The sequence below is a fragment of the Podarcis cretensis genome, assembly GCF_951804945.1.
Source record: "Podarcis cretensis genome assembly, chromosome: 1".
Taxonomy (NCBI): Eukaryota; Metazoa; Chordata; class Lepidosauria; order Squamata; family Lacertidae; genus Podarcis; species Podarcis cretensis.
This window is the reverse complement of record NC_137170.1, coordinates 38,132,066-38,151,772: the sequence shown is the minus strand read 5'-3', so window position 1 is coordinate 38,151,772 and position 19,707 is coordinate 38,132,066. Positions and strand designations below refer to the sequence as shown.

At 41.3% G+C, this 19,707-nt stretch overlaps 1 long non-coding RNA gene across 1 annotated transcript in view; it reads right to left on the bottom strand.

Annotated features, from left to right (window-relative positions):
- Positions 1 to 19,707, bottom strand: part of LOC307204248 — a 163,221-nt gene that overhangs the window by 21,448 nt on the left and 122,066 nt on the right. Inside the window, exon 3 of the long non-coding RNA XR_013833545.1 lies at positions 13,569 to 13,681. This is a non-coding gene — a long non-coding RNA (uncharacterized lncRNA). The remainder of the gene's footprint in view (positions 1 to 13,568; positions 13,682 to 19,707) is intronic.

The following is a 19,707-nucleotide window of genomic DNA, read 5'->3' as shown; positions in this document are numbered from 1 at the left end:
TTGGCGGAGGGGAGTGTTGTTGATTTTTTATATATTTATTTTAGATCTTGTGATTTATGTGGCAATTGTTCAGTTTGGTTGTGTATTTTTTAATATTTTATTTATTGTATATTACTACTTTTGTACATTGCACTTAGGTATTGTTTTCATGTTGTAAGCCACCTTGAGCGTGGTTTGAACCATGGAAAGGTATCATACAAATAAATATATCTATATATGTATAGGCCTAGCCTGTTCCCAGGCATGTTCTCAGAAGGACATGATCATCTGTCAATCCCAGAACTGAGTATAGAGCTTTATTAACCTTTCTTCTCATTAAGGCTGTAGTCTTGTATGTGGCTGAAGACTCCCTTGAACAAAACTTCAACGTCCACAAGAAGCAGCATGAGTAAAATGACATTCTCAGGATGATTTTCCGGGTCAAGAAACAAAGTCTCCCCCTTGAATGCCACATCAGTGTTTGAACTTGCACTAATGCTGCCTCTCAGGCAAAAGTAGTTAGTGGCTCAACCTTGAGGCATGTATCGTAAGGAGTCATTTCATTCTGTGTAAGAACAGTGACCCAAGGTCCATCTTGCCAGTACTTTCAAAAGCCTCTGTGGCATGTGAGAGTGTTGACCAGAAATGGTGGGTGTAGGGATAAGATGCCTCAGAAGATACAGTCAGCAATTAAGATAATGCAAACTGAGCAACAGGGACAGCAAAAACAGAAGTAAGAAAATATCACTGGGAAGAGGCAGCAGCTTGCAGTGCAGGCAGCACTGAACACAACATTAGAACTAATACAGTATTTTTAGTTACTTTTAGAAAATATGCTATTTCTGAAGTGAGTATCAAAATTAAGCATACAGTGTATTCTAAAATGTCAATATAACTAAATGCCATATATTACCCTCATTACAGGTGATATATTTGGTCCAGGACAAGAATCCCCCCTCATCAAGCAATGGGCTGGTGACCATGCACTATGTAGAGGTGTATATGAAGTGTATATTGTGACAGAGTGGTAATGTGAACACCAACCGGGCTTCCAGCGGAAGCAATGTTCACTTTGACAGGAATACATGCTGGCCAAATAAACATTTCGTCGTCTGATATTTCTGCCACATGGCAAGGCCCTGACAACTTGCAAGCAGGCAAGTTGCCATTCCAACAGACGGGGATGCATACAGCAAGCCAAATATGTTTTGTCTACATGGGCAGCAGATGTGTGTATTTATTGACACCATCATTCCCAACCTGTGAAAGCTGGAACAGCTGTCTGACTTGACCCGTCTATGCCTGGGCTGAGAGGGATGCTATGCTACTATGGACAAACTAGATTGTCCAAATTTTTATTTTTGGTTTTTTTAATTGTTGTTTCCCAAATTCATCTGCTGTGCTACAGTGTTGCTGTTGTTTAGTCATTTAGTCATGTCTGACTCTTCGTGACCCCATGGACCAGAGCACGCCAGGCACTCCTGTCTTCCACTGCCTCCCGCAGCTTGGTCAAACTCATGTTCGTAGCTTCAAGAACACTATCCAACCATCTCGTCCTCTGTCATCCCCTTCTCCTAGTGCCCTTAATCTTTCCCAACATCAGGGTCTTTTCCAGGAAGTCTTCTCTTCTCATGAGGTGGCCAAAGTATTGGAGCCTCAGCTTCAGGATCTGTCCTTCCAGTGAGCACTCAGGGCTGATTTCCTTCAGAATGGATAGGCTTGATCTTCTTGCAGTCCATGGGTACTGTGCTACAGTACTGTACTTTAATGATGTCTGGCTGGTACGCCTAAACCCAGAATTAATTCTTGAGCAGGACTAAAATTGGTTACACTCAGGGCTGGCCCCAGACATTTTGTTGCCTGAGGGAAGAAATTCAATTCAGTTCATATTCAAAGATTAATTTACCTAATTCACACTTTCCAAGGAAATACAAAAAGTGAAACATAGCATCCTCCAAGATTCATGCTTCCCCAAATTTTGCAAAGCCTTTCTCAATGTGTACCCCAAAAAATTGCATATACTAGGGTAAAAGGTGCATAAAACATATATATTAGCGAAAATAGCATAAAAATGCATTACATTGGGGAGCATTGCATTGCAAAGATGTATATATTAAACAAATTTGCATACAGATATGTATATTAAGATAAATTTCCATTAAAATGCAAATGAATTTTCATGAAGCCTTTTAAAAAAATCAAAAACTGATATGAAAATGGGGCGAACTGAACTTTAAATTTGAATGAGAAACAGAGAGGAACCAAAATTGATAGGTTAATCCAACCCTAGCTTCAGGTCAGATCCTACAAGCTGCTGCTATTAGAGTATTCTGCAAATACTGGTCAAGACATATCTCCAAGGTTTGCATTTCTTGAATTAGTGCTGTGCTGCAAATCATCTCTCCTGTGTTTCAGTTATCATTCCCCATCAAGTTAGTATGAAAACAAATTGTATTTGAAAATTATCAAAGGGGAGAGAAAAGTTAGGTGAAATTATATTGGGTAGGGTGCAGGGTGTGTGTCTCCTTTCTTTCAGTCTACAAATAATCAACAGTGGTCTTCACTCTGCAGCCTACCTGGGTGTTCCTGCTTCAATTAAAGCCCAGAGGAAGACATCATGAGATAATTCCATTGATGTGGCCTTTTCAGATCAGACAGTGTGGGCAGCCAGGGAGGCTGCAGAGTGCTGGAAAAATATTTATTGGAAAGAAAAACATATACACCACCCTTGGCCATATCAGAATGATAAGGTAAGCTCAAAACCTTGCAGTGACTAAAATTCTAAAAAATGGGGGGAAACCTCAAGCACCCTGAGAATGAGACAGAAAAAAGGAAGCCTCTTGCACAGTGGAAGAAAGTGGCTGATAGATTTCAACACAGCACTTTTGGGAATCATTCAGCAAGTATCAGACTCACCAGAAATTAGGAACACATTTCTGCAAAGTGTAACAGCCACACTCAAACGTCTTGTTATCTCAAGCTCCTAAGGTGCATGAATTTGACATGGGTACGACATACGCATCCCTATGCCAGTGTAACCTTAGGTAATATTTCTCCCATTTCAGTGAACACTTAGCTGAATGTTTTGGATGTCCTTGTGCCAATTTCCTAAATGACGTTGTGCAGCGATTTGTCTTGTGGTAATGATGGGAAAGAAAATACTGTATAAATAAGAAACAATAATGAAGTAGCATTTAGGGTAGTATGATAGGATGAGATTGCTTGTGAGAGTGACAGGGTGACATCCTGAAAGAGGGAAATCAAAGCAAATATATGGAGATTCTGCTTCTGAGATGGAGCTGATTTATGACATTATCTCTGGAGGGAAGTGATAGAATTGCCTTTCTGTGGTACATTTCCAGGCGCACCGTAGGGGACATGGAAAAGCAGCCCTTTTCTCTCTCTCTCTCTCTGAATTTCTATGTGAGCCATTTGGCTGCTTTCCATTGTTTAACTTTAACTCTGTCCAGCTCTTAAATCTTTGCACTCAGAATGTGCAACTCTTGCTCACACAGGAGTGCCTCCTAGCTATTCACACTAATTAGCCAAGGTCATTTAAATACATTTTGCATGAAGCACCTTAAGCTCAGTGTGCCATTTGGTATATTTATCAAATGTCTGATCAATATGCTAGACCACAGTTTCTGGAGAGCCTTGAGCTACAAGTCGAATGCAACATGAATTCCAATCCATGCAAGCTGCCTCTTGCATGAAATGAAATTAAAGTGTGTGCAGTAATCATTTTTCATCATATAAAAGCAATGAAAAAGAGGGCTTAATGCTGTATGTACAACAATTTCTATTTTAAGTAAATCTTAACTATGTGTTCTCCCTCCCACCCACCCCCTGCCTTTAACAAACAGGTATTAAGCTCGCTTCGATTTCACTTTCTTCCTTCCAACATATTACCTCCACTCTATTGGTAAAGTAATTTATTCCATCCTCTGTAGAGATCCTGGATCTCATTTGCCAGCATATTTATCTTTCCTGCCACTGCACTGTCATTCATCTGCAATCTCCACAGAATACTGGACCTGTGCAGAATTTCAATTAGGATTGATTCAACTAAATCCAGGCCAAAGAATTGACACTGACAGGGTGACCCCAAGAGAATTTAATATGCTGAGGTTTTTTTTAAAAAAAAATGAAACAACAACAACTGCAAAAGTGTAACACCCTCATTCATTAAGTCTTCTATATACTGGTTTTAATCTGGTTCACAATAAGCCTTTTGCAGAGACTGTGTTGTGTGCATAACCAGATTTCGAGCTGTTTTGATAACCTACAGAAAAGGTATTACCATAAAAATCTCCCCTCTCTTTCCTTTGAGGTCTAATCAACTTAAACTCAGACAGTTTGTAATGAACAGGAGAATGATTTCCACTGAGGCTGAGCAGCCTTAAGCTTCCCTTTCTGTATCTGTATACATTTTAAAATCAATACGGTGTAGGGTAATAGAGATAAAATTGCTCTAGTCCTGGCCTCTTGATTTGACAGACTTTCAGCAATTTTCGTCATAATCATTGACAGACTTCATCTGCTCGTCAGTTAAATGGCCTAATAGAATTTCCTAAGTAAGCCCCAGTTTATTAGGCCGGCTTAGTGTTTTAAAGGGCAGAAGCTTCAGCCACAGACAGTAACACAGATATTGCTCTTTTTCTACCCATTTATTTATTTATTTATTTTTAAGTGAAGCTCAGAGCTGCTTGAAAGCAGTATTTGAGGTGAGAAAGTTTCCTTTTAATTTTGGGTGTCTAGGGATGGATTGTAGCAAGGATGGCCCATATAACCCATACAGATGACTGCACGACTCCAACAAACAAGTTATCTCCCTTTCAAGTTCTCTTGGTCACCAGCCACTCTACCATGTAGGAAGGAGATCTTTATCATTCATCAATGGAAGGTGGTTGGCAAAAAAAAAGTGCTTATAAATACCTGTACCTTACTTCTGAAATGCAATGGGTTGCAAATGGAAAGACACACTTCATGAGCATTCATATGTTACATTCAATAAGTGCGTGATCTGTGTACAAATGTACACAAATAGTTAAAATGTACACTCATACACAGACTCGCATGTAAGGTTTAACTAGTGTGCAGGAAGAGATAAAGAGGCAAAAAGCTAACAAATTAGCTACAAAAAGAGTGGTCAAGAAACCAAAACAGGAGATTTTTCTTGCAAAGAAAAAGACCTGTGTCAAGTTGACCAGAGGCAGGGCAGATCATTTAAAATAGGGTACACCTGAGCACACCCGGCACACCCCTTGCTCATGCAAGTTATCACCCCAGTTCATTGGCCATGCCTGCTATGCCTGATGAGAGCTGGAATCCACCAACAACAGGGGGGCAGATTAAGTACCCCTGTTCTAAACCATTGTACATGATTATCTTTCTTCTGCCTCATCTGGCACTGATTGATTTTGTTGTGTTTCCTGTTACATGTGATTTATTGATTTGTTCTTAAAAATGGTGGTGTTAGTTAGCCACCCTGAAAGCTGCCATTAGAAGCTGCCTCATAGTCAGATCATGGTCCATTTAGCACAATGTTGTCTACACAGATGGAGAGCAGATGGTGAAGATGGTGAGGAATCGGAGAACTTCTACCTGCAAAGTATTTGCACCATACCCCAAACAATGGGTCTTCCCCCCTTGCCAAAGGTATGAGAGAGAATAAATTTTAAAATAAATAAATAACTATTCTATTTAGGGCTCTGTTTTGCTTTATATATTCCAGGACTGAGGTATGGCATTAATAACAATTCCCGAGGCTGAGCCCTGGTGAGAACTGGAACACCATACTATATTACATGATATTAGAAACCAATAATTGCCCACTTTATGATAAAAGCTGTACATAATGAATAAGAAACATGGCATAATTAAGAAAGAGAATGGGAAAGAATATTAAAAATTCCATATCCAATCACATTTTTCTTCCACTCGTTATTAAAGTCACAGTATTTTTCCTGGAGATAGAATCTTGATTAGTCAGGAGGGATCAAGTTACAGAAAATAATAACCTGACTCAGTGTAACTGCAGAAGCAAAAGCAAAGAAAATTTACTCAACAGAAAACCAAACATTTTAAAATAAGAGAGGGAGACACGGTCTTAATGGCTCACCTCTTCAAAAGACGAGGGTCTACCAGATTGTTTTAAAATATCTGCCCTACCTCTGGTCAACTTGGCACAGGGCTTTTTGTTTGCTTGAATGTTGACCGCTGGGAGGAGCACGGAGAGGAAAAAAATGCCATGGTGCATCTGCACAATCAAAACAGGATGCCTTAATCTGATCCAAGTGCATTGGTCTCTACAGCCACAGCAGGCAATGTAACTCTCCAATGGTTTGACTTTACTTCCGATGATGCACTCTTCCACTGTCTCTCAAAACAGACAGAGGCACAAAATAACTTTAGTGTCGGACTAAAGGTAAAGAACATGACCTGCAGAGTTCAATGACAAAGGATGCAACCATTCCATTAATTCTCTAGATCTCTATTAGGGAGTGTATTAGTAAGTGATGCGCTGTAAAAAAAGAAAGAAAAACTAGATGTTTTAATACTAAAGGACAGGGTCTAAAATTGGAGCACTCATGTATGGAATGGATGGAATGAATGAATGAATGAATGAATGAATGAATGAATGAAGCATCACCTGCTTGCTTGCATCAGTTCCCACCACTGAAGAGACTTGCTTATGGTCAGTAGCAGGAACTGATGCAAGCAAGTGATGTTCCACAAGCTTGTTCTTCAGTAATGGAAATGGCTACAGCAAAAATAAGCAAAGCTCTTGTTCAATGTATGAGCCTCTCCTATGTGTGCAGGTGCATGTTTTCTTATCAGATTATTAGCTTCTAGATCTCTCTGTGGCTTTCAAATCCATTGACCAGGATATCTTCCCAGAACGGCTCTGTGGGATGAAAATTGCGGGCCCTGTGCTATGGTGGTGCCACTCCTGCCTATGGGACTGAGTCCAGAGAGTAGCATTGTATGGTTGTCTTTTGGCCCCCTGGCAATTGTGTTGCAGGGTTCCTTAGAGCACTATTCCATCCCCAGTGTTATTTAATACCTAAATGAAGCTGCTGAGAGCAGTCATCAGGAGTTGGGGGGCAAGCTGCCATGAGATCTCTGGTAGCACTCAACTCTGTCTCTCCATTGCATCTGAATTAGGAGAGGTTGTGTGGACCCTGGACTGAGTGGTGGAATGGGTGAGAGGAAAGTAGCTGAGCTTGATTCCTGGCAAGACAGGGGTACTGTGGATGGATAGTTTCTGTGGATGTCAGGGACTGGGCAGAGGAGAAATGGTGGAGACCACCTCCCCATCCTGACCCTTCCAGGGAGGAGGAAGAGGAAGACAGTATAGATTTACAACAGGGGTTGGAGGGAGGTAGCAGCTAAAAAGCAGATGAGGAGAAAAGTAGGGAAATCATGGGAGAGCCAGGACAACATCCAGCTGACACGTTGTCATTAGAAAGCATTCCAGACCCTCCATCTCCCAGAATCCAGGGAGCCTTAAAAGTAGGAAAGCAAAGAGCTCAAAGACAGAGGGCACTTAGTGGCATCCATAGGGGAGATGATGAGAATGATGAATGAAGAAGTTGGACAAGGGATGGAGATTCACTCAGGACAATGCCATTATCCAAGAGGCTGGGTTCTGCAGCCTCTCTGTATAAAGACTGAAATAGAAAAGAACGGTAAGAAACTTTTCCTTGTCTTTATACTTTCCTGGGCAACCAACCAGGAGCTGCTGACAGCTCCCTGACAGTGTCCAGGAAATTTGTCAATTGCCTGGATGGGTCAGTTAGTCCATCATACTTTGCCACTGGATGCCTAGGAGGCCTCAGCAGCTAGAAGCACCTTTGACCAGCTGTAACTGATACAACTATGGACCAGGAAAGCTTGACCAGACTAGTTCAGCCATCTTGCAATGATCCAGCACTTAGTTTATGACAGCCAAGTTCCAGAAACTGTTTTGGACATAAAAGTGGTATAGTCCCTTTCCAGATCTCTTAAATCCTACAGTGAAACCAAATAAAAGTGCAATTGAGGGAGAAATGAGGAACTGGAAATGTGATGGGAATGTCAGTGGGGAGGCTACGAAGGTGAAGCCAAGGTGGTTCCAGAGAGATTTCGGTAGAGAAATGGGTCATCATAAAATATTTTTAGGCTGCCCAAAAACACTGCTATCATTTTAAAGCTAAATATAAGATTGGTTGGAAATATCATATCAGCAGGGGACGCATATTACATACGGCTTTCTGCAATTGTAAATTTCCCCCTTTGCAATATGCTTGTCAGCAAGTAGGTGAGCTGTAACCCACAATTAGAGGATTATTACACAGCACTTGCATGCAGCACCTAGAGAAAGATAAGTTTCTTTCTGGACCAAACTCACAGGAGCTGTTGGCACTGTTGCTCCATAGTACCGAGACAGTTTGCTGAAGATTTAACAGTGCTGTGCTTTACAACTGCAGAGTCACCCAGCTTGAGTTTTTAGAAGCAGGGTTTTTCTATAATCTGCTGTTTATGCAGTTGCATGGTCTGTGCTTCTGTGCTAACCTGAATGGACAATGATATCAGGGGGAAAGGTGGTGGAGTGCACGAGGTCAGACCACCACCTTGCAACTATCACAGCTGGGCATGGATTGAACCAAAAGTCGATTGCCTGTTCATCCACTGCATTGTAACAAAGCAATTTTTGCTATGGGATGATTCCCGCATCATACATAAAGGTCCATGTATGAGAATCATATGGGAAGAGAGAGCATCTGGTTTTCTCCCACATCTTATATCTAGCACAGTAATTATAGTTTTGTTTTGTATGAGTTTATCACTTCCTTATATACCAATGTATGTTGGTATATGTGACTCTTTACAAAGTATGTGGCACCGTACTATGAATGGCACTTTACTAAGTATAAGATCACCGTTCCATACCATGAGAGGTGTACAGTTTAAACCACAACACAGAGATGAGAGAACATGAGGCAGAGCTAAGGAGCAGAGGGATATGCATTCATTTCAGTGACACACAAGCTTAGTTATGATAGAATATGGGGACTACAGGATGGATGTTATACTTTAAAGTACACATGGGACATGGGTGGCGCTGTGGTCTAAACCACAGAGCCTAGGACTTGCCGATCAGAAGGTCAGCGGTTCGAATCCCCGTGACGGGGTGAACTCCCGTTGCTCGGTCCCTGCTCCTGCCAACCTAGCAGTTCGAAAGCATGTCAAAGTGCAAGTAGATAAATAGGTATTGCTCCTGCAGGAAGGTAAACGGTGTTTCCGTGCGCTGCTCTGGTACGCCAGAAGCTGCTTAGTCATGCTGGCCACATGACCCGGAAGCTGTAAAGCGAGATGAGCACCGCAACCCCAGAGTCATCCGCGACTGTACCTAATGGTCAGTGGTCCCTTTACCTTTTTACACATGCTTAAGATTAGGAGAGAGGGACGCGGGTGGCGCTGTGGGTAAAACCTCCGTGCCTAGGACTTGCTGATCGTAAGGTCGGCGGTTCGAATCCCCGCGGTGGGGTGAGCTCCCGTCGTTCGGTCCCAGCTCCTGCCCACCTAGCAGTTCGAAAGCACCCCTAAGTGCAAGTAGATAAATAGGTACCGCTTTATAGCGGGAAGGTAAACGGCGTTTCCGTGTGCGGCACTGGTCTGGCTCACCAGTTGCAGCTTCATCACGCTGGCCACGTGACCCAGAAGTGTCTTCGGACGGCGCCGGCTCCCAGCCTCTTGAGCAAGATGAGCGCGCAACCCTAGAGTCGGTCACGACTGGCCTGTGCGGGCAGGGGTACCTTTACCTTTACTTAAGATTAGGAGATGTGAAATACAAGAAATTCTCTGAGCTATGATTGGGTGGCACTGCTCTGCCATGGTTCCAATCCTAGTTGGATGGTCATTTTCAGAGGGCAGTGCTTGGGGAGTATTGTTTGACTCCATGTAGCCTTCCATGTGGGATTCCATGCTGTTTGACAGCTACCTGAAACCACTGAGTGAGGTCATCTAGAATTTTGGAGTGCACTAGCAACAATATGTTGGTGACACAGAACTCTACATCACCTCCACATCTGCAGATGTGGCAATGGTGTGTTGGACCATTGCCTTGCCTTGGTAATGGACTGAATGAGAGCAACTAAAATGAAGATCAATCCAAACAAAACTGAGCACTGTTAGTGGGTGGTTCCATAGACCAGGTGAATGGGATGTGCTCTGCTCTGCATGGGTTACACTCCCTCTGAAGGTGCATAACTTATAAGTACTTCTGGATCCATCACTGTTGCTTGAGGCTCAAAGGGGAGGCATGCCTAGCACTAGCCTGGCTACTTTTAGGCACCAGGCAAAAATGTCTGTTTTCAACCAGGCTTTTGGCTTTTAATGTGTAAAGTTTAAGATCCTTAGGGGGTGGGATGTGTTTGACTGCCTTTTATGAATGTGGACATTTTAAGCTTTTATTCTGTTTTAGTTTTACATTGATTTTGATTTTTTTTTTGTCACATTGCACGTTGCTTTGAATTTACTTTCTGTAAAAAATAAAAGCGGCTAGCAAGTGTAATTATTATTAATAATATACATACAAATCCAAAGTTGAGATCTGGCCTGAACTTACATACTTTACTAAGAAAATCTGGTTTCTTTTTTCTTTTTCTCTGTGTGTACAGAGCTCTCCACACCATCCATTCTACCTTACCTCTCTAGCAGGGGTTAATATGCCTTACATCTATATATATATAATTTTTGCATGGTGACCTGATTAAAGTAAGAAATGAAAAGATGCAGCCCAAGGCAACTAATGCAGTCTTATCATCAGTAGCTAACTAAAAAAAGCTTCGCTCTATATTCAGTATCCAAAGCACTGGGAACTGGTATCAAGGGCAAGTGCTAAAATCACACTTGATGTAAGTAGGAAACAATCACATTTCTTCAGTGGAACTCAATCTACTTCCCGTAAGTTTCACTTTTTACCTAAAGCACCATGTGATTTTGTGTTACTACCACCACCACCAAAAGCCCAGCCTTACTGGAGATATGGAAAAGAAAATGTTGTGACGTGTAGGTCCAGAGGAGTCAAACGTAACTAAAAAAGATATTGTGCAGGGCTTAAAGTTTGACAGAAAATGTGTTTTCTTCCTTTGATTGATTGGATAGCTTCCACATGGATGAAATACATGCTGAATTATTTAAAGATAATTACACCGCAGCGCTGTTGCTAAAATATTAAGACACGGTTATCCCATAGGAGGAGTTGTGACAGGCATTGGCACATCAAGTAATGAATAGCTATGGGGTAATGGAGAAAAGAGCTACCAGAAAATTAAGAAACAGAATGTTTCTAAGGAATTCACATTCAAGCTGGGGTGCATAAAATGGTCACTATATATCCATAGAATATTTTCCCCAGAACTGGGTTGAAACCCCCTCTGACCTTGGTAAATGAGAATTTGAGCTAAAAATTATTTTAAAAGATTAAACTGAAACAATGCCACAATTGGAACAGAATATAAAGTTTGTCAAGGTCTACTTCAAGTATAGTTAAACAGCAAAGAAGGCTAATTGCATAATAACAGACCTTCCCTGATAGCAGTCATAGTTCCATTATCAGTATTCATAGTTCTCTGCATACATATCAGTATAATTTCTACCACTAATCAACATGAAGAAATGTATTAACCTGTTTGAGGACATGCTCAACTGTATTTACATTTTAATTGTTTTTCTTTCCTTCGGTGTGTAAACTGCCTTGGGAATATGTTTGAAGTGTGACATTAAAATTCTTTAAAATGAAGAAATACAAAACTTTTCTTCTCCATCTGATCGAAGCTAGCAACCATCACATAGATCTTCATAGCCATGGCTAAATTACTAAACTTGTTCTAGGTGACGGCTGCCAGTTCAAGAAGCTTCAGCAGATATGAAATGTGGACTCCCACTTTCTGATCCAAATGAGTTCTTTGGGGCATATTATTGCAATACTCCAACCTATGCAGTAGTTCCCTGTTTATCTTCTGGGCCCAAGACAGCAATGAAGAAGATGCCTAAGGGCAGGACAGAGGTCACAGAGTTCAGTACAGCTAGGGCAGGTGAGAATTGCTTTAGTAGTCAAGTGGAGCTGTGTGGTGATGACCACCAACTTGGATGGCTTTTTTAAAAGTATGCAAATTCATGAAGGATAAGGCTGCCAGTGGAACCACAAAATTAATGGTCTTCCTCCACTGTCAGAGACAGCATACCTTTAACAAGTGTGGAGACGGCTGTTGCACTCAGTTCCTGTAAGAGCATAGGAGCCAACTCCTAGGGACCATGTTGTGATCAATTATGCTGGGCGAGGCTTACCTGGGCCCCCACAATATTTTATTCAAGATGGCACCCCTGTGTAAGAGGCAGACCTGCAGGGAGCAGTTCCAGCTTGGATATACACCTTGTGCTTTACACATTCATACAAAATCTCTGGTCCAATCCTTGATATTCCTTGGTAAGGATGGGAAGGACTTCTGAGGGTTTTTGCCAGCCAGAGAAGAAAATCCTGAGCTCAGTGGAGCAATGGTCTCATTTGGGTTAAGGTAGCTGCCTAGTTTGTCTCATGTTACCATTTGTCTTTTGTCCAAAGCAGAAACATTTTCCCCTGAACTAGCTCTCTCATTTGTTACTCATCCTTTGAAACAAAGAAGATAGTTTATTTTTCTGGTGCTGTTGGCTATCTTTTTCTGCACAATATCCACAACACATTTGCATCACAATCACATTGAGAATGGGAGAGGCATAGGAATAAGGTGAGAAAATGCTATTTGGGCCAAATAGTCAGCTTTCATTCCCTTGCCATGTCAAGCATTGCATCGCTGCAATTTTTTCTCCCAACCTGTTGCGTTGAACTTAATTATCTGATATTTGCTCTTGTCTCCTGGTAAAATGTGAGGTGGCCTGATGAAATGTGACATTCTTGTCGGTTTTTGTTAGAAGTGAGTAGGAACGGACAAATATCCATGTAAGTCTGGATGTATTATACATTATTGATGCCTCAAAGTATTCAGAGTAATGACCTATCCCTAAATGAAGCAACAGCAGTTGAAGACCAGGAGTTATCTCATCACCGAGGAGGCGGGGGAATATCCTGGTTTAGGAACAATGCTCTTGCGAAGATCTTTGTAAATCTTTTATTGTCTCCTGCTTCCCTCTTGGGGGGTGGGGAGCAATGTCTCGCTAAGCTGAAAACACTACTCTACTTTACAGTGGCTTTCCCAACCCTACCTGGAGATGACAGGGATTGAACATGGAACCTACTGCTTGCAAGGAAGGCAGACACTCTACCACTGAGCTATGGCCTTTCCCCATTTTGGCTTCTTTAATGTGGGATTCTCCAAGAGGCAGTTAGATTGTTGGAGCATGCCTTCTCTTTCAGATGCATGCTTGTCCTATTAATTTACTCAAGCCTTTCCTCCATGATATTTTTACTTATTCTTCATTTATCATTGTTCACTGGTGTTGCTCTGTTATTTTCACTGTTATATTTCTGGTGCTTATTTTATGTTTTTCTGTACATTGGTCTGATATTTTATAACGTGAGCAGCATATAAATCTTTCACACATACCCCAGACTAGTAGCTCAGAATTCCATCATCTCCATCTAACATCTTCAGTTTGCATAATATGGAGATCAACTGCAAGGCCTCCATCAGCTCTTGAATGTGTTTTCAGTGGAAGGCTGAAAAAGAGAAAGACAGCACCATGTAGCATGGCTATTTCCCTCCTTAATATAGCCATATATCACAAGAGTCATATTGCCTAGTTCGACCTGATAATATGACAGTCATATTGGCAATCTTCACGTGACAATCTACTTAGCCTTGTTAAAATCAAAAAAGGGAGGGTTTTTTTTTTAAGACAAGCAGAAACCCAGAGGCATCTCAGGGGCTAAATCTCAAACTGTCCTAAACTGACAACCAATTCTGCCTGTTGGGACTCATCTACATTGATGGTTTTACTACGCTTTGAGAGCATTTGGGAATGGTTTCAACATGTAGAGGGCAAACGACATTCAGCTATAACGCTAGCAATGAGTTATAACCTTTTATTTTATATTGCTTTGTTTTGTAGCGTTTTATCAATTTTTTTGCACTCAGACGCTGACCACCGTCCAATGGTATTTGAGGGGCAGTGTTAAGTTTCTCCTCCCACCTTTTGCTTCCTCCATCCTAGCCTTTAGTTCCTACTTCCAGTTTCTCTTTTAGAGTTGTGTCTCATGTTTTCTGCCTTTTTATTTCAAGGAGCTGGGATCCCATGCAACTGTCAGGGCACCTAAGCATCCCAGAGATTGCTTTGCAGCTCTAGCCATCTCTTGCAGAATCAAAATGCTTTCCTATTGTGTGGCATAAGGCATTTAGGTAAGGGGGTGAGGCTCAGGTGAGAGAAACAAAACTGCCCCTTGGAAGACATAGGTGTGAGGTGGTCCCACTTCGGTGGCATTATAAAGTAGGTGGTTAGAGGAGCAGGCTCATCTGAACAGGAGCAAAATATACACTCCCAAATACCAAAATACACACTGGAGTGTTTGGAAGTAACACCTCAAGAAGTCACAGCCTTAAGGAATCCAGTCAGCAAAGCCAGGTCTCTAAGCATCCTCCTTGTGAACAAGTGGAAATGAAAAATGGTTTGTTATACCTATTTTGGGATATGACAGGTTATAACAAATATTTCCCATTTGTAATGTATATCAAAGTGAACCTATTATTGAAGTATTGCTTATGAAAAACAAGTTTTTTCTGTTATACAATTAACTAAACTCAATAAAACAACTTTTATTTGCTTCTAAACTTTGATTCCTTCTTTTTTTGTACTTTAACACTCACAGTACATAAAGCTATAACAGTTTTTATAACCAGTGATTTTACTTGGAAGTAAATCCCAACAGCTCAATGGGGGTTTTTTTACTAAGTAACACATTCATGGATTGGGGACGTTAAGGTGAGTATAATATTTTGGACAAGAAGCTACAGTTAGAACTGGATATGGAACAACTGATTGGTTCAAAATTGGGAAAGTAGTACGACAAGGCTGTATATTGTCTCCCTGCTTATTTAATTTATATGCAGAATTCATCATGTGAAAGGCGGGGCTGGATGAATCCCTAGCCGGAATTAAGATTGCCAGAAGAAATATCAACAACCTCAGATATGCAGATGACACAACCTTGACAGCAGAAAGTGAGGAGAAATTAAAGAACCTTTTAATGAAGGTGAAAGAGGAGAGCACAAAATATGGTCTGAAGCTCAACATCAAAAAAAACGAAGATCATGGCCACTGGGCCCATCACCTCCTGGAAAATAGAAGGGGAAGAAATGGAGGCAGTGAGAGATTTTACTTTCTTGGGTTCCATGTTCAATGCAGATGGTGACAGCAGTCACGAAATTAAAAGACGCCTGCTTCTTGTGAGTTAAAGGTTTTCCCAGTAGTGATGTATGGAAGTGAGAGCTGGACCATAAAGAAGGCTGATCACTGAAGAATTGATGCTTTTGAATTATGGTGCTGGAGGAGACTCTTGAGAGTCCCATGGACTGCAAGAAGATCAAATCTATCCATTCTTAAGGAAATCAGCCCTGAATGCTCACTGGAAGGACAGATCCTGAAGCTGAGGCTCCAATACTTTGGCCACCTCATGAGAAGAGAAGACTCCCTGGAAAAGACCCTGATGCTGGGAAAGATGGAGGGCAGAAGGGGAAGGGGATGACAGAGGATGAGATGGTTGGACCGTGTTCTCAAAGCTACCAGCATGAGTTTGACCAAACTGTGGGAGGCAGTGGAAGACAGGAGTGCCTGGCATCCTCTGGTCCATGGGGTCACGAAAAGTCGGACACAAATAAATGACTAAACAACAACATTTTGGAATTTTAAAAAGTATATAAGAATCAAAATAAGCTATTGGGGGGGGTATTTCCAATCCTGATATGGTGGCTTTCTTATACTTTGAATTAAATCCCAATAGTTCAAAGGGATTCATGGATTGGGGACTTCAATCTTATGTGGAATCAGCCTTTCTTTGGGATTCTGTCTTAAATGTTGAGGTGAGAACTTAATATAATTTGAAGAACAACTAGACTTGAATAATATGCCTCCAAAAAATATAAAGGAAGATATCTTACAAATGGACCCTGATTAAATTTTCTGCTCATCATCACATCACTATGTATGCTTTTCTGTATGGTTTGGGCGGGTGGAAGCTTAAATAGGTTACTTATTTTATTTTTGTATCTTAAAATATTATTCTGTTTTAAATAGCAAAAAAAAAATAATAAAAGAGCAAACTCTCCTCTGTCAATTTCATTGCAACAAATGTAGAAAATTTGTAAAATGTACCTTCATTTAACAAGTATGTAGTCAACAAAGGATTTGTTAAAATATGCAAGGCAAGGGCATAATCAGAATTCATTTCAAGTGGATACCAGAATTCTAGGCTGAGATTTTCTTGTTAGTGTCAGAGATAAAAAGGATTAATTAATGAAGCCTGTGCTAAAAAGATAAAGGACAGTTGGATTTTTGATAATTTTCTTGGAATCGAGAGCAAGAGAAGCACAGCATAACCTGGATTTCCGTGTTACCATGTCCCTGTTTGAAAATGTATGGAACTGCAAATAAAAGAAGCACAAAATGAGCTGCTTTGGAGACATTTTCTTTTTTATATATAAATGGGTTAACGACTAAGATCGTTAAAACTGAAAATAAACATTGTGATCCCAAGCATACTTAATTTGAAGCAAGTCCTAATTAAAAATGTGGGAGATCGAATTAAATGTTTCAAGGATTTGGCTATCTTTTTTCTGTATTCATTGCACCATTCATGCACTACCTGAATAAAAGATCACTTTGAAGCTGAATGTTTAAAGTACACTGTGCACCAAGCCCACTGATAAGCCACATGCACAGATAAAATTACATCAGGCCTCCACAAGCTGAGAGCCACCAAACTGAATGCAGCCCACACGTCATACATGGTAGTTCATTAGGCTCATGTTATGCGTCTTTTGTACTTAGACACAGCTTCAAACTATGGAGATGAGCAAGCTTCTGCCCACACCGGTCAGATTGCCCACTCCAAGCAAAAACAGGTCTGCTTGTTTTCTGAGCTAATTTGACCTTTGTAAGTCATCCCTCCCCAGACTACCACCTGGATCCTCAAACTCTAGCCCCATTTCCCCAGGGCCATCAAAACTTTTCATCCTGGTGTTTGCAATAAATAAGCCAGAGTGGGGGAGGATGAGGGAGAAATCATATCTCCCTCTTACATATGTGCAGCATCACAACCACCACTACCCAGACAGGCAAGATTGTGCTGAAAGGGAATGGAGGGGCTGGATGAATAAACCAGAATTCTTCTCTGGCTCAGATTTCAATTTGAGCCAAAGAAGAATTTGGACACTTGCAATAATTGCCTCTTCTTTTAGACAGGCCTTACAAGTGCACAAAGCCTATTTATGGGCCTAATAGCAGAGAATGAGAATTGGCATCTCTGACAATAGGATCCTTTACCATAGGGCTAGAAAACTGGGGTGCCTATTTGGATGCATAGAACTGAGTGAAAGGAAAGAAGATTATGTTATAAACTAGGACTTCAGAAAACTTCAGTGGCTCCATAATATATCTCTCCTTAGTCTGCATCTGCAACCGTGTGATCAGGTTGTTCTTTTATCGAGTGCCCTTTCCTCATCCTCATGTAAGATTAAGAGTAGGTTTTCAGGGATGGATGCATTATATTCACCAAATCCATAGCACTTATGTTCCATTGCTCTATTATTTCTCACAGAACTCTAGTCAGGTCATTCTGCTATCTTCTGGGTTTGTTTCTGTGGTGCTGATTCTTCCTTTTTCAGCTAGTTCCATTCCAAAATGCTTGTCCTCATCACACACATACCAATACCAACAAGTTATGTGCAATGTTAGCAGCACTATTTGTTTGGAAGCTTCGAAGACGCAGTGGGGAAATGATTCCTTTTTCTGTTTTCATGCTTTGAGCATTGTGTACACAGAAACCAGCAGTAACCAATGGCATGATTGGCTAACTGTGATCTATCTCTTCCATACACAGACTGTCACCACAAGATGCTTGAGCCCCAGCTATTTCTCAAGGACATAGTCAGGTCAGACCATTGGTCCATCTAGTTCAGTGGGACTTGCCAGGGGTGGGGAACCTCAAGTCAGCCCTCTAGGCTTCTCTGTATGGTCCTTGGGATATATGACCCATTGATTCATATATCAGTTTGAGCAGTATGAACTAGCTTGTTCCTGTTGGGATACTGCCGGGGAGACAGGGGCATCAGGCAGGCCCCCAGCTGGCTCCAGACGATCACCGGTCTCCCATGGAACAGCATCAGTCAGTTAGCGACACAAGCCTCAGATATGCTTAGAGACCCATGCACGCTCTGTCAGCAAAGCGTGTAAATCTCCACACAGCAGATGAGGCAGACAGAGGCAGATGTAAGCATTATGTACAACATTTATTCAGCATAGTCCAGGAACAAAGGAAAACATGTCTGCATCCCTTTAAAAAAAAATAATTATTATTATTAAGTTTTCCATTCAACAATCCAATCATATCACATTAGTTATTCCAAATTGTACCAATACATATAAAGTCCAAATATTTTGCCAAATTTTATATTTTTGTTGGGGGTTCCCATGCTTCAAGTTCAGTAAGGGTCCAATCATCTCATATTTCTGCTGCTTTTGATGTGCACAAGTCCCATCTTCCAATCTTCTTCTTGTTATCATTTTTCTTCTTAATAACCTCTGAGTTGTTTCCACAGGCGAGTTAGAAGCAAGCATTATTATGTTTCTGTGTGAACTTTGTAATGCTCTCCAGTCTTTTGTTTGCCATAAATCATCACACGCTGATCCAAAAGTCCTGTTCAGGCGGGAGGCGCCATTTTTTTCAGTTCCGATGAAATAAGATCTAAGAGTCTGCTTCTTAATTTTCCCAGACCAGTTGCACCATAAATCAGCCTTTCCAGGGGAGATTTTGCCAGATCAAACATACAATCCAAACATGATAACAAAGCATGGCTCACCTCCCCCTCTGACTGTTAATCTCGCAACATAGTCTGTCTCATAATGGCGGATCCCGATTAGTAACTGCATCACCAGAGAGCCTTTCATTTTCTTTCCAAATCTTCCCAAAAACAAAGCCTTTAGTTAATATTTTTATTTCTACATAGTTTATTTTCCACTCTCACTTGCAATCAGTCGTGTGACGGTTCTTCTAGGGGAGGGTTGTTAGGTAGTATCGTATTAAAAAGAAGAAGCTTCCCCCTCCTTTCCGTTCCGTTTCAACATACCAACATCGCTGTTGTTCTTTGATGTTATCTCTGGTCCATCCCATCACTCTTAACTTCTCAGTGGCAGATTTAATTAGCAGCTGATATGCCCTTTTCTTCGCTTGAAGCATGTGCAATTACTTTTTGTATCCAATTATTTTATCTTAAGTAATGCAACTAGGATCACTCTTAGAAGTAGTGTCCTGGAGATCCAGAACTCACTCGAGGGCTTTCCGTCCAGTGCCCCCACCCCCTCCTTCTTTCGAACTCGGGGTGATTTATGGGCAACCGCAGACGAGGCAGCATCTTCCCATCCCCTGGGAAGAATTCGGGAGGCTGATTTACTCCCATCATCAGCTTCTTAATTGCCTCGTGTGAGCCGGAGAGATGGTATTGTCGGCCATCTTCCAAGGCACCCCTAGCAGCC